The sequence below is a fragment of the Bombina bombina genome, chromosome 6, assembly GCF_027579735.1.
Source record: "Bombina bombina isolate aBomBom1 chromosome 6, aBomBom1.pri, whole genome shotgun sequence".
Taxonomy (NCBI): Eukaryota; Metazoa; Chordata; class Amphibia; order Anura; family Bombinatoridae; genus Bombina; species Bombina bombina.
The window spans coordinates 95,736,779-95,750,364 of record NC_069504.1 but is presented as its reverse complement, the minus strand read 5'-3'; positions in this window follow the sequence as shown (position 1 = coordinate 95,750,364).

The following is a 13,586-nucleotide window of genomic DNA, read 5'->3' as shown; positions in this document are numbered from 1 at the left end:
GAAAGAGCAAAAAGAGAGGGGGAGAGAGAGCAAAAGAGAGGGGAGAGAGAGAGCAAAAGAGAGGGGGGAGAGAGAGCAATAGAGAGGGGGAGAGAAAGAAAAAAAGAGGGGGAGAGAGAGCAAAAGAGAGGGCGAGAGAGAGAGCAAAAGAAAGGGATGGAGAGAGAGAGCAAAAGAGAGGGGAGAGAGACAGAGCAATAGAGAGGGGGGGGAGAGATGGGGAGAGAGAGAACAAAAGATAGGGGGGAGAGTGAGAGCAAAAGAGAGGGATGGAGAGAAAGAGAGGGACGGAGAGAGAGAGAGCAAAAAAAGGGGAGAGAGACAGAGCAAAAGAGAGGGGGGAGAGACAGCGCAAAAGAGAGGGGGGAGAGAGAGCACAAAAGAGAGGGGTGAGAGAGAACAAAAGAGAGGGGGATAAAGAGCACAAAAGAGAGGTGGGGAGAGAGAGCACAAAAGAGAGGGGGAGAGAGAGCGTAAAAGAGAGGGGGAGAGAGAGAGCACAAAAGAGAGGGGAAGAGAGAGAGCGCAGAAGAGAGGGGGGAGAGAGCACACAAAAGAGGGGGGAGAGAGAGCAAATGAGAGAGAGAACGCAAAAGAGAGGGGGGAGAAATAGAGCGTAAAAAGAGAGGGGGGAGAGAGAACGCAAAAGAGAGGGGAAGAGAGAGCAAAAGAGAGGGGGGAGAGAAAGCATAAGAGAGGGGGAGAGAGGGAGCAAAAGAGAGGGGGGAGAGAGAGAGCAAAAGAGAGGTGGAGCGAGAGAGAGCGCAAAAGAGAGGGGGAGAGAGCGCAAAAGAGAGGGGGGGAGAGCACAAAAGAGAAGAGGAGAGAGAGAGCAAGGGGTGGGACCGCTGTACTGCAAATAATGGCCTGTGTAAACGGGCATTAGGACTAGTAAATATATATATGTATATATATATATATAAATATATATATATATATATATATATATATAAATAAAATAAAGTACACAAGAGGGCACTCATGGGTCTTTCCATCAAAAATGTTTGTTTACAACCAAAGTCTATATTTTTCCCGGTTCAATCACAGGGAAAATACATTAGCCAGTTTAAAGATAAGGTTACTCAAGAATGTATGGATCAATGTAACAACTATACTGTAAGATCCATAATTACAATTTAAGTATGAAGGAAAAAAATGTTTTTAAAGCATTAACAGACAATGAACAGGTCATAATTTGCAAGGCTGATAAGGGAGGAGGGATTGTGATTTTGGACAGGATAGATTATCTAGAGGAAGCTAAACGTCAGCTGTCCGATACCAATACATACGTAGTACTGAGAAGTGATCCCACCTCTGTATTTATAAGATCATATATGCAACATATCAACACTGGCTAACAAAATAGAGTACTCTCTGAAAGAGAGAGGAAATATTTGGCTAATGATGAACCAAAGATGGCAATTTTTTACTACTTGCCGAAAATCCACAAGAGTCTAGAGAAGTCCCCCGGTAGACCCATTATCTCGGGAATAGACTCCCTCACATCTAGACTCTTAGAATATGTGGATTTATTCCTCAGACCAATGGTTGTGAACCTAAGATCATACTTGAGAGATACTCCTCACCTCTTACAAATCATAGAGTGTTTAGAATGGAGGCCCACGTACAAATGTGCAACACTTGACTTGGCGGCGCTGTACACATCGATCCCACATGAATGTGGGATTGATGCTATTAAAATTTCGCTTAATACTGCTAACCATATTGCTCCAATCCAGAGAAAATTTATATTGGAATCTATCAGGTATATCTTACAAAATAATTATTTCAAATTTGAAGGAAAATTCTACCTGCAGCGTACAGGGACTGCAATGGGCGCAAAATTTGTGCCCAAGTTTGCAAACCTGTACATGGGAGTATTTGAGGAGGATATGGTCTATGAGGATTCTAAGTTCAAACACAAATTCAAATGTAATCTTTTGGCATCGGTTCATAGATGATATTCTAGTCATTTGGGATGGTGAAGTGGAAGCATGGAACACATATGTACAGGAGCTAAATGCAAACTGCATGAATCTCAACTTCACCCAAAGACTAGAAGCGTCCTCTATTGACTTTTTGGATGTCACCCTATATATCTCTAATGGGAATATATGCAGTAAACTCTATAGAAAATCAACTGATACAAATGGCTACTTAGACGCAAGAAGTAGCCACCACCCGAAATGGATAGAAAATATCCCTTTCGGGCAATTTCAGAGATTAAGACGTAACTGCACAGATATTAATAACTTTGAAATAGAGGCAAAACACCTTAAAGAAAGAAGTTTGCAGAGAAACATTATCCTATAAAGACAGTCCAGGGAGCTTATGAGAAAGCAATCAAACTGGATAGACAGACACTTGTTTATGGAAAAAATACATGTGCAGAAACATCAGCCACAAACGAAAATAATACATTACAGATAAAACACAAAAGAGATACTAGAATAAACTTTGTAACAACATTCAATGAGGGGCACTGGAGAATTAAAAATATACTACAGAAAAAATGGTCAATATTGAAAAATGACCCTATATTGAAGGACACTATAGGTAACAAACCAAACGTTACATATAAGAAAAAGAAAAATCTAAAAAACTTTTTAGCACCCAGCGATACACAAATAACAAAGAAAAAAGGTAAAGGTCAGATTACGAACTTACAAGGCTTCTATAAGTGCTCCAGAAAAAAATGTGTCTGCTGTGCACACATACACAGGGATAAAAAGTTTAATAAGTACATTGACAGTGGAATAAAGGGAGATAATTACCCTATCAAAGGTTAAATTAACTGCAAATCAGACCATGTAGTATACATGTTAGAATGTACCTGCAGCAATCCCAAAAGGTATATTGGGTGCACGACACGGGGTCTTAAGATTCACTGCCTGGAACATATGAAAAATATTGAGGCTGGAATTCTTAAGAACCCACTAATAAACCATTTCTCCCAGATTCATGGAAAAAATAAAAATGAATTTTTTATTAAAGCAATAGATCAAATACTTCCAGGTAAAAGAGGAGGTAGTAGACTCTTAGAACTACGTAAAAGAGAGACACTCTGGATTCACAGATTAGAAACCCTGGAACCCAAAGGGTTAAATAGAGATATCGACCTGGGAGCTTTCCTGTAACTTCTTGGAAAGCACTCTATACTCTCTTTATTTTGACTCTTTTTATTCTCTGTATACATTTTTAAACAAATATATAAACAAATATATAAACAAGAGGTTCCACGAGATAACAAGCTGCCTCTTTTTATCAATATTAATTTAGAAATTGTTTTAAATACAAAGCTTTTTATGATCAAATTTTTTTTATAACTTAATATTCATTTTAAGGTGATTTTATTTTTATATGCTATGTGTACATAAAAAACGGTCACATCTACGAACTGATTAACTTTCTATTAATGATCCATCTATTCATCCTCTATGTCTGTAAAATGGTATCGCATATCAGCAACCAGTGTAAAACATTGGTCTATACATCTGCTTATATAAGATAACCGGCTGCTACACTATAAGGATGAGTATGCAATTATAGTTATACATAGGATAGAAGCCTGTGAGGAAATGTGCGGCTTTCAGAAGTTAAGGTACCTTTTAGTGCATTCTGAAATAAGGTCTGTTTAAATAATTGATAAAGTAAGACACTGGTGCTATTTTATACATATTGTACACATATCCTAACAATGACAAATGTAAGATATTTGGAAAAATCTCTTTGCCCATAAGTAAAATGGCGATAGAGGGGCTGTAAGGAGGCTAATTGGCCTCAGCCATGCGCACATATAGATCTAGGTTGGGGGGCAGCCCACACCTCTGATGAAGTAACCCATTGGTTACGAAACGCATTAGGCTCCGGCCCCCACCACACGCTATGATACTGCACGCCGTGCATACATTACTCACACGGAGCTGCAAAAGGATTTGACTTCTGTATTACTGAATATAGTATAGCAGATCTGTGATTATCCTTCAGTGCTCCATAGCTGGATATCTGTATAGTAGAGCATATTAGCCAGCCTTGTTTTCAGTCCAGAACGCTGGATCACACACTCGGTCTGTCTACAGCTCTATAGTCACCATATAATGCTGTATGGAAGTTTTCTTGTGTTAACCTACTTATGAACTAAAGTGGGCTCTTTTGTATGTTACTGTTATATTTTATATATATATGTGATTAAACACTTGGTTTTACCTGTCACATTGTGTTAGTAGTGTATATTCTGACAAAATAGTACACTTCATCCCCCACTCCCACATCCTATAGTATCCTATACATTTGAGGTATTACTTGGTACCCTGCAGACACCCAGGAACCTATGAGAACCCGTGGACATACAGGAGGACTGCAAGGAGTGAGAGTATACTAACACAAGTGCCTTACAAATACCTCATATCTTGAGGTTAAACCAGGTGAGCGTGGATTTTCTCCACTGTTAATTATATGCAATTTATTTGAACGTATTACACGAAGTGTGCCCTCTGGCGCCTGTCTTGTTCCATACCTTTTCAAATATATATATATGAATAAAATAAAGTACACAAGAGGGCACTCATGGGTCTTTCCATCAAAAATGTTTGTTTTTTTATTCACGTGATACAATTCATAAAGAAGTTGACGTTTTGGCTGGTACTGTCAGCCTTTTTCAAGACAACCTTAGTATGTTTTGTTTGCAGCTTCTCAGGCCGCCATTCAGGATCAAACAAAACATACTAAGATTGTCTTGAAAAAGGCTGACTGTACCAGTCAAAACGTCGACTTCTTTATGAATTGCATCATGTGAATAAAATAACAAACATTTTTTGATGGAAAATGAGTGCCCTTGTGTACTTTATTCTATGTTTGAAAATTGTGGAGTCACCTGGGCAACGTCATTAATAGTGAGTGCATGTTTTGGATGTACATATATATACTGTATATACATATATATATATATATATATATATATATATATACACACACACATACTGTACATATATATATATATATATATTAATATAGTGCACAGGCAATGGGAAGGCCCTCACCGTAATAAAAATATAACTCTTTATTTCATTGTTAACGTTTTCAGGGTCACCCCCGTCCTCAGACCAACCCGAAAACGTTAACAATGAAATAAAGAGTTATATTTTTATTACGGTGAGGGCCTTCCCATTGCCTGAGTACTATTTATGTTATATTGAAGAGCTCCCCGGACGTTGACTATTAAAAGTGTGTGCTGGTTCCCCTCTGCATTCTACTACGTATATATATATACACATACGCGCATGCTGGGTTGCAATAGAAATGAACAGGCATGGAAGTTATTCTAGCTTTTGTTCTATCTCAGGAGTGCTGTTCTCTTTCTTTCGATATTTATGCAAATTACTCTTGGGTCTCCCTAAGAGTAATGGGGAAACCAGACGTGGACTCCGTGCACACATGCCCTTAGAGAGATGCAACTGCACCTCACTGACGAGGCCCACAGAAGGCCAAAACGGTCATCTGGGGTTGTTCTTTCTCTTGTTCAGAGAAGAATTGCCTGGTATTTCGGCGCTGGACTGCCACTGGGCAGGGTCAGACTGATATGCTATAGGATATTTTTTCTCTGAGTTGCAATAGAAATAAACAGGCATGGAAGTTATTCTAGCTTTTGTTCTATCTAAGGAGTGCTGTTCTCTTTCTTTTGAGATATATACATATATATATATGGATTTGTAGGAATAAGCACTGACTGGTCTTCTGTCATCTGTGATATAAATTCTTTATTAAGCAGTGACGTTTCGGGAAAAAGTGAACAAGGGCTAAGATTTGGCCCGAAACATGTTTGGCTTTTTTAGTCCTGAACATCTTGTTGCAGGCCTGTGATTGTTGTTTTTCATGTTTAAACTTTTAACTTTTTTGACAAATAAAATTTGAACTTATTTTTTAATCTATTTTTAAAGTCCTCTTTCTGGAGTAGCGGGATAACAGAGTGTATTTACTATATATATATATATATATATATATATATATATATATATATATATATATATATATATATATATATATATATGGATTTCTAGGAATAAGCACTCACTGGTCTTCTGTCATCCGTGATAGAAATTCTTTATTAAGCAGTGACGTTTCGGGAAAAACAGCGTCCCTTCCTCTGACCAACAACAAATGAATAAGTGTAAGCTTATAAAGGCCTATAAACCCCTCCCATTCAGGGCTACCAAACATAGATAGCCGTGTGCAAAATTGAGTATGTGCTATTAATTGTATAAGTGACCACAAGTATATTAATACAATCAAACATGTCATAGGTGCTCGACAACGAAGGCAAGCAAGCCCGTAGGACACCCCCCAATCAGCAATGATCCGAGATTATAGTGACCTAATCTTCCGGCAATCACATCTTGAACATCTTTTAGCCAGAACCACAACAAAATGCTCAATAGGCTATCCATAACAACGCCCAGACTTCTGATAGGCTACTCAGCCATTCACAACCATTCAACCACACCTCCCTGCTCGATCCCGTCATATTCCTAACTGTCGATGTAAATTAAAACTATACCTAGGAATACCTATATAGTCAAAAACATCTCAACTAATCAAGGAATAGTATTTTAAACTCGAGTACCTGACTTGAGAGGGAGATTGCACGCAATGTAGCTGACAACACATCATCTACTTATTGAACTGCCCTTGTGGCAAGTTTTATACAGGTAAAACTACCGACGATCCCCGAACAAGAATGGCCAATCACAGATCCAGTATTAGATCGGCCATTTCAAAAAGAAAATCCGACCAACCGGTTGCTCGCCACTTCTTGGAAGCAGGTCACACGTTGACGGATCTAAGATTTTGGATCATCGATCATGCACCGCATTTGAAGAGAGTAGGGGACAGAGCCTTTATAGAAAGAAGCCAGATGGATCTATGAACTGGGGACATTAACACCTAGAGGCCTCAATGTATTTTCTGGATGGCAATGCTATCTATGAGAGTCCACCTCTTCGATTCTTTAGAGACTATTGGGGACCCCAATGGGATGTTCCCCTTATTTGGTTGATACACATGGATTGAGAGTTCACGTTTTCCATTCTGTTTAAATAATGGCCCATATACTTGAAATAGAATAATTTTGCAGCTGGGATCCTCTATCATTCATGTGACAATGATACCCATTTAGTGACTAATAATAATGTTAGCTCTTAAACTTGTTTTTCCTTGTCCAGCTTACCATTGGTTCACAGGTATCATGATTATTGATATTTATATAGCATTGAACATCTTCTGGGATACATATGTTTTTAGATTGATTCTTATTTATTTTAACCATATATTTCTTCACTTTAGTAATTGTTTTGGTCATGTTGTGTGTGCTCAATGATGGGGTGGGGGACATGGGAGTGTTCTTCCCTCAGTGATTAATGACCTATAAGGGTTATAGTTTTGATCTTTCACGATCTACCACCGTGCGATGTGCCCTCAGGATTGAGGGTGTACATCTGCTCTTGGTCCAGTTTTCAGTTTTTTTCTTTTTTCTTTATTTTGGTATCTTGATATGACAGAGGGAGCATGGGTTCTATTTATCTAATTTGTATTTTCTAACTTTGGTTTTATGTTTTTATTTGGCCTCTCCGGTCAGGAGAGTGCTGATACATTTATGTGAATAGGGGGACCAATATATGAATATCGACACTGATGGATCTTTGGTTCAATGTTCAGTAAATGTGGGACACGTTCTAGGGTAGAGATAAGGGTGTGAGGTGACTACCTCACTAACTTTTATGTTGTAATTTCCTCATTATCATTATATTTTTGATGACTCCATATAATACGAAAGTTTTATATATATTATTTTTATAGATTTTATAGATGATTTTTCCATATATTATCTCTTCTACATTACTTACATTTAGGTGTGCATGAGTTTATGCATACATTTTTTGCACATTACATTTGGGGTGTTCATATCAAAACACTATTTCTATTGCATATTCTTGCACTTGAGCTTAGATGTTTTGCTCGTTTGTGTATGTCATATATGGGATGGGGGGTGTCCCCTTGATATATCCAGATTAGTGATGTATGTGTTAGTATACTGACACTTCACTCATCATAGATTTCGTCGGGTGGGAGGTGACGTATTACTCACCCTATCCCCATATTACATTTGGGGGTTTGTCGGACCGAGAACAGTCTGTATTGGCCATTAGTCGAGAGGGGGGTGTGGCGACCTGTGGGATCTTAACTCCACAGCAGCCCACTAATATGTTGGGCGCTAGTGTAGATATCCTTTTCAATATTGTGTGGTGTTTTGGCTGTAGTTGGTGGCTAACATAGATTTAAGATATAACGATCGGAGGATCTGATCATAATTACATAAACCTGTTTGACCGGTAAGGATTCCTATTGGTTAGTCTATAGGATGGGGCGGGGTCACCAGCGAGATATAAACATTCCCTCGGTGTTGTCAGCTACATTGTGTGCGATCTCCCTCTCAAGTCAGGTACTCGAGTTTAATATACCATTCCTTGATTAGTTGAGATGTTATTGACTATATAGGTATTTGTAGGTATAGTTTTAATTTACATCGACAGTTAGCAATATGACGGGATCGAGCAGGGAGGAATGGTTGAATTATTGTGAATGGCTGAGTAGCCTATCAGAAGTCTGGGCTTTGTTATAGATAGCCTATTGAGCACTTTGTTGTGGTTCTGGCTAACAGATGTTCAAGATGGGATTGCCAGTAGATTAGGTCACTATAATCTTGGATCATTGCTGATTGGGGGGCATCCTACGGGCTTGCTTGCCTTCGTTGTCGAGCGCATATGACATGTTTGATTGTATTAATATACTTGTGGTCACTTAAAAAAAACTAAAGCTGATATGACTGATTTTAAATGCTCATTTGTTTATAACTATTATTCATCACACTCAGAAGAAGTTTCACTTTGACAGAGTCTTTCTTTCAATATTTATTCTTTATTTTCTACATTGACATGAACCTTAAAAATACCGGTCGTGTCGGTAAAATACCGACTGGGTGGTAATCCTAAATAATAAGCATTTCTAGCACAGAGAGCTTATATTAAATCTTACAGCAAACATATAGCAATGCTATCCAAATGTACAAAAAACTTTGGTAAATAATAAAAGAAATTACAGATATTTGTGTAGCTAGAGGCAAAAATTGAAGGAGCTGCACTTGTATGCGTCTAATTCACAAGATGGCTTCTGCAAATTAAAACTAAACTTTATTAACAAGATGTACATTTTAACAACAAAAGCAGGATTACACTTCCTGTTTCATTCCTATGAGGAATAAACTGCAATTACAGTAAACAACCACTAGATGTCTTTAATACAATAACCATATAATGGACAGTACACCAACCCTTAAAGTGTTATGAGTTGTCCACGTGCAATCTGGTCTTTTCGGAATCAATTTCCATTGCGAAGCTGTTACAAGTTTTGTAAAATCGCTATTGTGCGTGCACATTCACCTTTTACGCAACAATTCTTTCTGCGCTTGAAGAGCTGTAGTTAACAGCTTTGCACAACAAAAAGTTTCACGAAACACTTCAAAAATACATTACAAAGTACAGTTACACTCATATTAATACTCTCTAATAAAAATGATTAAAAAAAATATTGCACACAAAAGTTATAAGGGCTCAAAGATACGAGATTTCAGGTGTTAGAAAAAAAGCTGACGCATGGATTTTACATTGGCATACATGCACATACATAGAGAAACATATATATATATTCATATACGGTACATATCTCGCAATAGATATATCAGTCCAAAAATCATCACATATATAGAGAAATATTTTTTTCGTTGCAACAACATTTTCGCAATATGAAATATTTGTATTTTCTTGTACACTTTTGGAGGAGAATTTATCATGGGCTTTGCGCAAAAGATTAGGGTTTTTATGGGGTTAAATGGGGTCTCCATTGACTTCTATGGGGAATATGTGAACGAACACGAACGCAAAATAAGTTATTTCTCCACTTCTAATAGCTGCTTAACCCCAAATGCGAAAAAGCCATAAAACGTGCAGTGTTTTCCCAACTGATTTGCCGCACGACTTGACATAGTGTGTCACATACTGTAATGTGGGGAAAAGAGAACACATAGTGTGTCCCATACTTTAATTAGGGGAACAGAACTCACACAGTGTGTTACATACTGTAATGTAGGTAACAGAACTCACATAGTGTGTCACATACTGTAATTAGGGGAACAGAAATTACATAGTGTGTCACATACTGTAATTAGGGGAAGAGAAATAACATAGTGTGCCACATACCATAATGTACGGAACAGAACTCACATAGTGTGTCACATAATGTAATGTGGGGAAAAGAGCTGACATATTGTGTCATATACTGTAATTATGGGAACAGAACTCCCATAGTGTGTCACATACTGTAATTAGGGGAACAGAACTCACATAGAGTGTCACATACCGTAATGTAGGGAAAAGAGCTCACATAGGGGCCGATTTATCATGGCCCGAATAGGACCAAATACCCCTGTTTCCGTGCAAACCTTTAAGACCGCTGCTCCTTAACTAGTCTGCCGCCTCTGAGGCTGCGGACATCAATCTGCCCAATCGCATATGATCAAGTTGATTGACACCCCCTTCCAGCATTGACACACTGCTTGTGCAATGTTAAATGCCGACAGCGTATGCTGTTGGCATTCAGCGATGTCTGGCAGACATGACACGCTACAACAGGATATAGGCAGGATGGAACTGGCAGTAAGATATTAGACATTAGATATTAGACAATGGAATTAGCAGAGTGACATTAGACATGAAATGGGCAGGGTTGCAATATGACTCTTGTAGCAGTAGGCAGGATGGAACTAGCAGAGTGACATTAGACATTATGAAATGGGCTGAGTAGCAATTTGACTCTTGCAGCAGTAGACAGGCTGGAACTATCAGAGTGACATTAGACATTATGAAATGGGCGGGGCCGGGGTAGCAATATGACTCCTGCAGCAGTACGCAGGATGAGACTGGCAGTAAGACAGTGTAGGCTTTAGGCAGTTTTGGGATAACAGAGGTGTAAAAAAAATCACAAATCAATCAGAAAACTAATGCAGAGTATCTAAGTTTGGGAAGTTTGATATTTAAAAAGGTTATTTGCTCCAGTAGGTGTGGTGAGATCTGTGCCCTCTGTGGGTTTAGGATATTGCCCAAAAAATCTCTTTTTCTGAACTTTAGTGGGTGGACAGGAAAGCTGCTCACTGGCCAGGCCTTAAATTTGATCTTGTCACTGTAGACCTCTTCTCAGGGCTATGAAATTTGCTGCTGCTTTACAAATGAATAAAAAAAATGTCACATTCACTTAGGAAGATCTAAATGATTATTACTGAGTTTTTCATGCAGTCTGAAGAAACTACAGAAATTTAAATTTAGCTGCATTTTATATTGCTTCTAAACTGTATAATATATATATTTATATTCCATTCTATTTATATTACCAAAATGCTAAATAGGTACTTTACTACTTTATTAGATTAAAAACTGAATATTGATGAAAACCTGCCAGTGTCATGTGTAGAATAAACATCTTATTAATGGGAATAATTAATTGTTTAAACTAGATCAACAAACTAAAACGAATGGCAGTTCTGGATAACCTCAGCAGGTGGCAGTATTATATCAGTAATCATGCATATAAAAGGGGATTTATATATATATATATATATATATATATATATATATATATATATATATATATATATATATATATACATTTTTATTTTCCCTATAAATTATATTCAGTCCCTATATCAAATATTTTATCTTGAAAATTATCTTAAACAAATCTTATGATAATAGTCTGGGTTTAGGAACTTTTCAGATGTATTTTATACCCACATTATATATCAATTTGTTAACATATTTTTATTTTATTTTTTATGATGTTACTGTGATTTACAAAGAAAACCAATGCACATATTGTGAACCATCATCTTCTAAGTCAGGTAAAATAGCCAGCTTGAAGAAAAATCTCTGAATCAGCTATTCTCAAAAGGGCTAGATTACGAGCGGTGCACTAAATATTACGCATATACAAAAAGTGCTTTATTGCGGCTCTTTGCGCACTTCGCAAGTAGTGCACTTATTACAAGTTGAAAGTAAAGGCGTTTGATCGTCCGCAATTGAAAATAACGCGCATTGGGATAGTGTGACTTGAGAGCTCTGGTTAACTGTTACGCTCGACTAAAAGGTTATGCAAACACTTTAAATGACATTTAAAAGCACAGTTGCACTCATAATAACACTATCTAATGCAAAAGTAGTTTTAAAAAATATAAGGGTTCAAAGAAATGAGGTCTTAGGTGTTAGGGGAAAGGGCTATAACATAGAGATACATATATATACATGTCTAAATATGTATATGTATGTATGCATATATAATATATACTGTATATATATATATATATATATATATATATATATACAGGTGGCCCTCGTTTTACAACGGTTCAATTTACACCGTTTCAGAATAACAACCTTTTTTTCCAGTCATGTGACTGCTTTTGAAAAGCATTGAGAAGCAGTGCATTTATTAAAATAGCCAGTAGGTGGAGCTGTCCGCTTGTGTTGCAGCAAAGCCAAGCAAGCTGAAATTAATCAGTTTACGCAGACCTGAGCTATCGAGCAGATTTCAAAGGAACAAGATCTTCCTGTCTATAACTCAGTCCAGATTGGAATGCATAGAAAGAACTGTATGCAGAAAAATGCAAGTGAAGTCTTTGTTGTGTGATTATTTTATTAGGTTTATAATGCTGTTTAGCAAATGTTTTTGTTCATTTAACTTAGTTTAATGATATATTCTGTGTTGTGTGATTATTTTATTAGGTTTTTAATGCTGTCTAGCATTTAAACTCTTCATTTCAAAGCTTTAAAAATAATGTATTAGGTGTCACTTATGACAATTTTGAGAGGGGCCTGGAACCTATCTCTCTCACTTCCCATTGACTTACATTATAAACTGGTTTTCAATTTACAACGGTTTCGATTTACAACCATTCCTTCTGGAACCTAACCCCGGCGTAAACTGAGGGCTACCTGTATGTATATATATATATATATATATATATATATATATATATATATATATATATATGTATGTGTGTGTGTTTATATTGTGTACATATGTATTTATATGTGTATATATGTATTTACAGACATATATATCCATATAAACATATAAATACATATGTATACAAATATAGACAAATAGATAAGTGCAATAGTGCCCTTTGCAGTCAAGAGTTAGAAACATGTAAAATAAAATTATGCAATAACCATATTTAATAAAGTGTTTAACTATGAATGTGCAGTAAATATTTAACATGACATTATGAAATGGGCGCGGTAGCAATATGACTCTTGCAACAGTAGGCAGGATGGCACTGGCAGAGTAACATTAGACATTATGAAATGGGCACGGTAGCAATATGACTCTTGCAACAGTAGGCAGGATGGGACTGGCAGAGTGACATTAGACATTATGAAATGGTCGGAGTAGCAATATGACTCTTGCAGCAGTAGACAGGATGA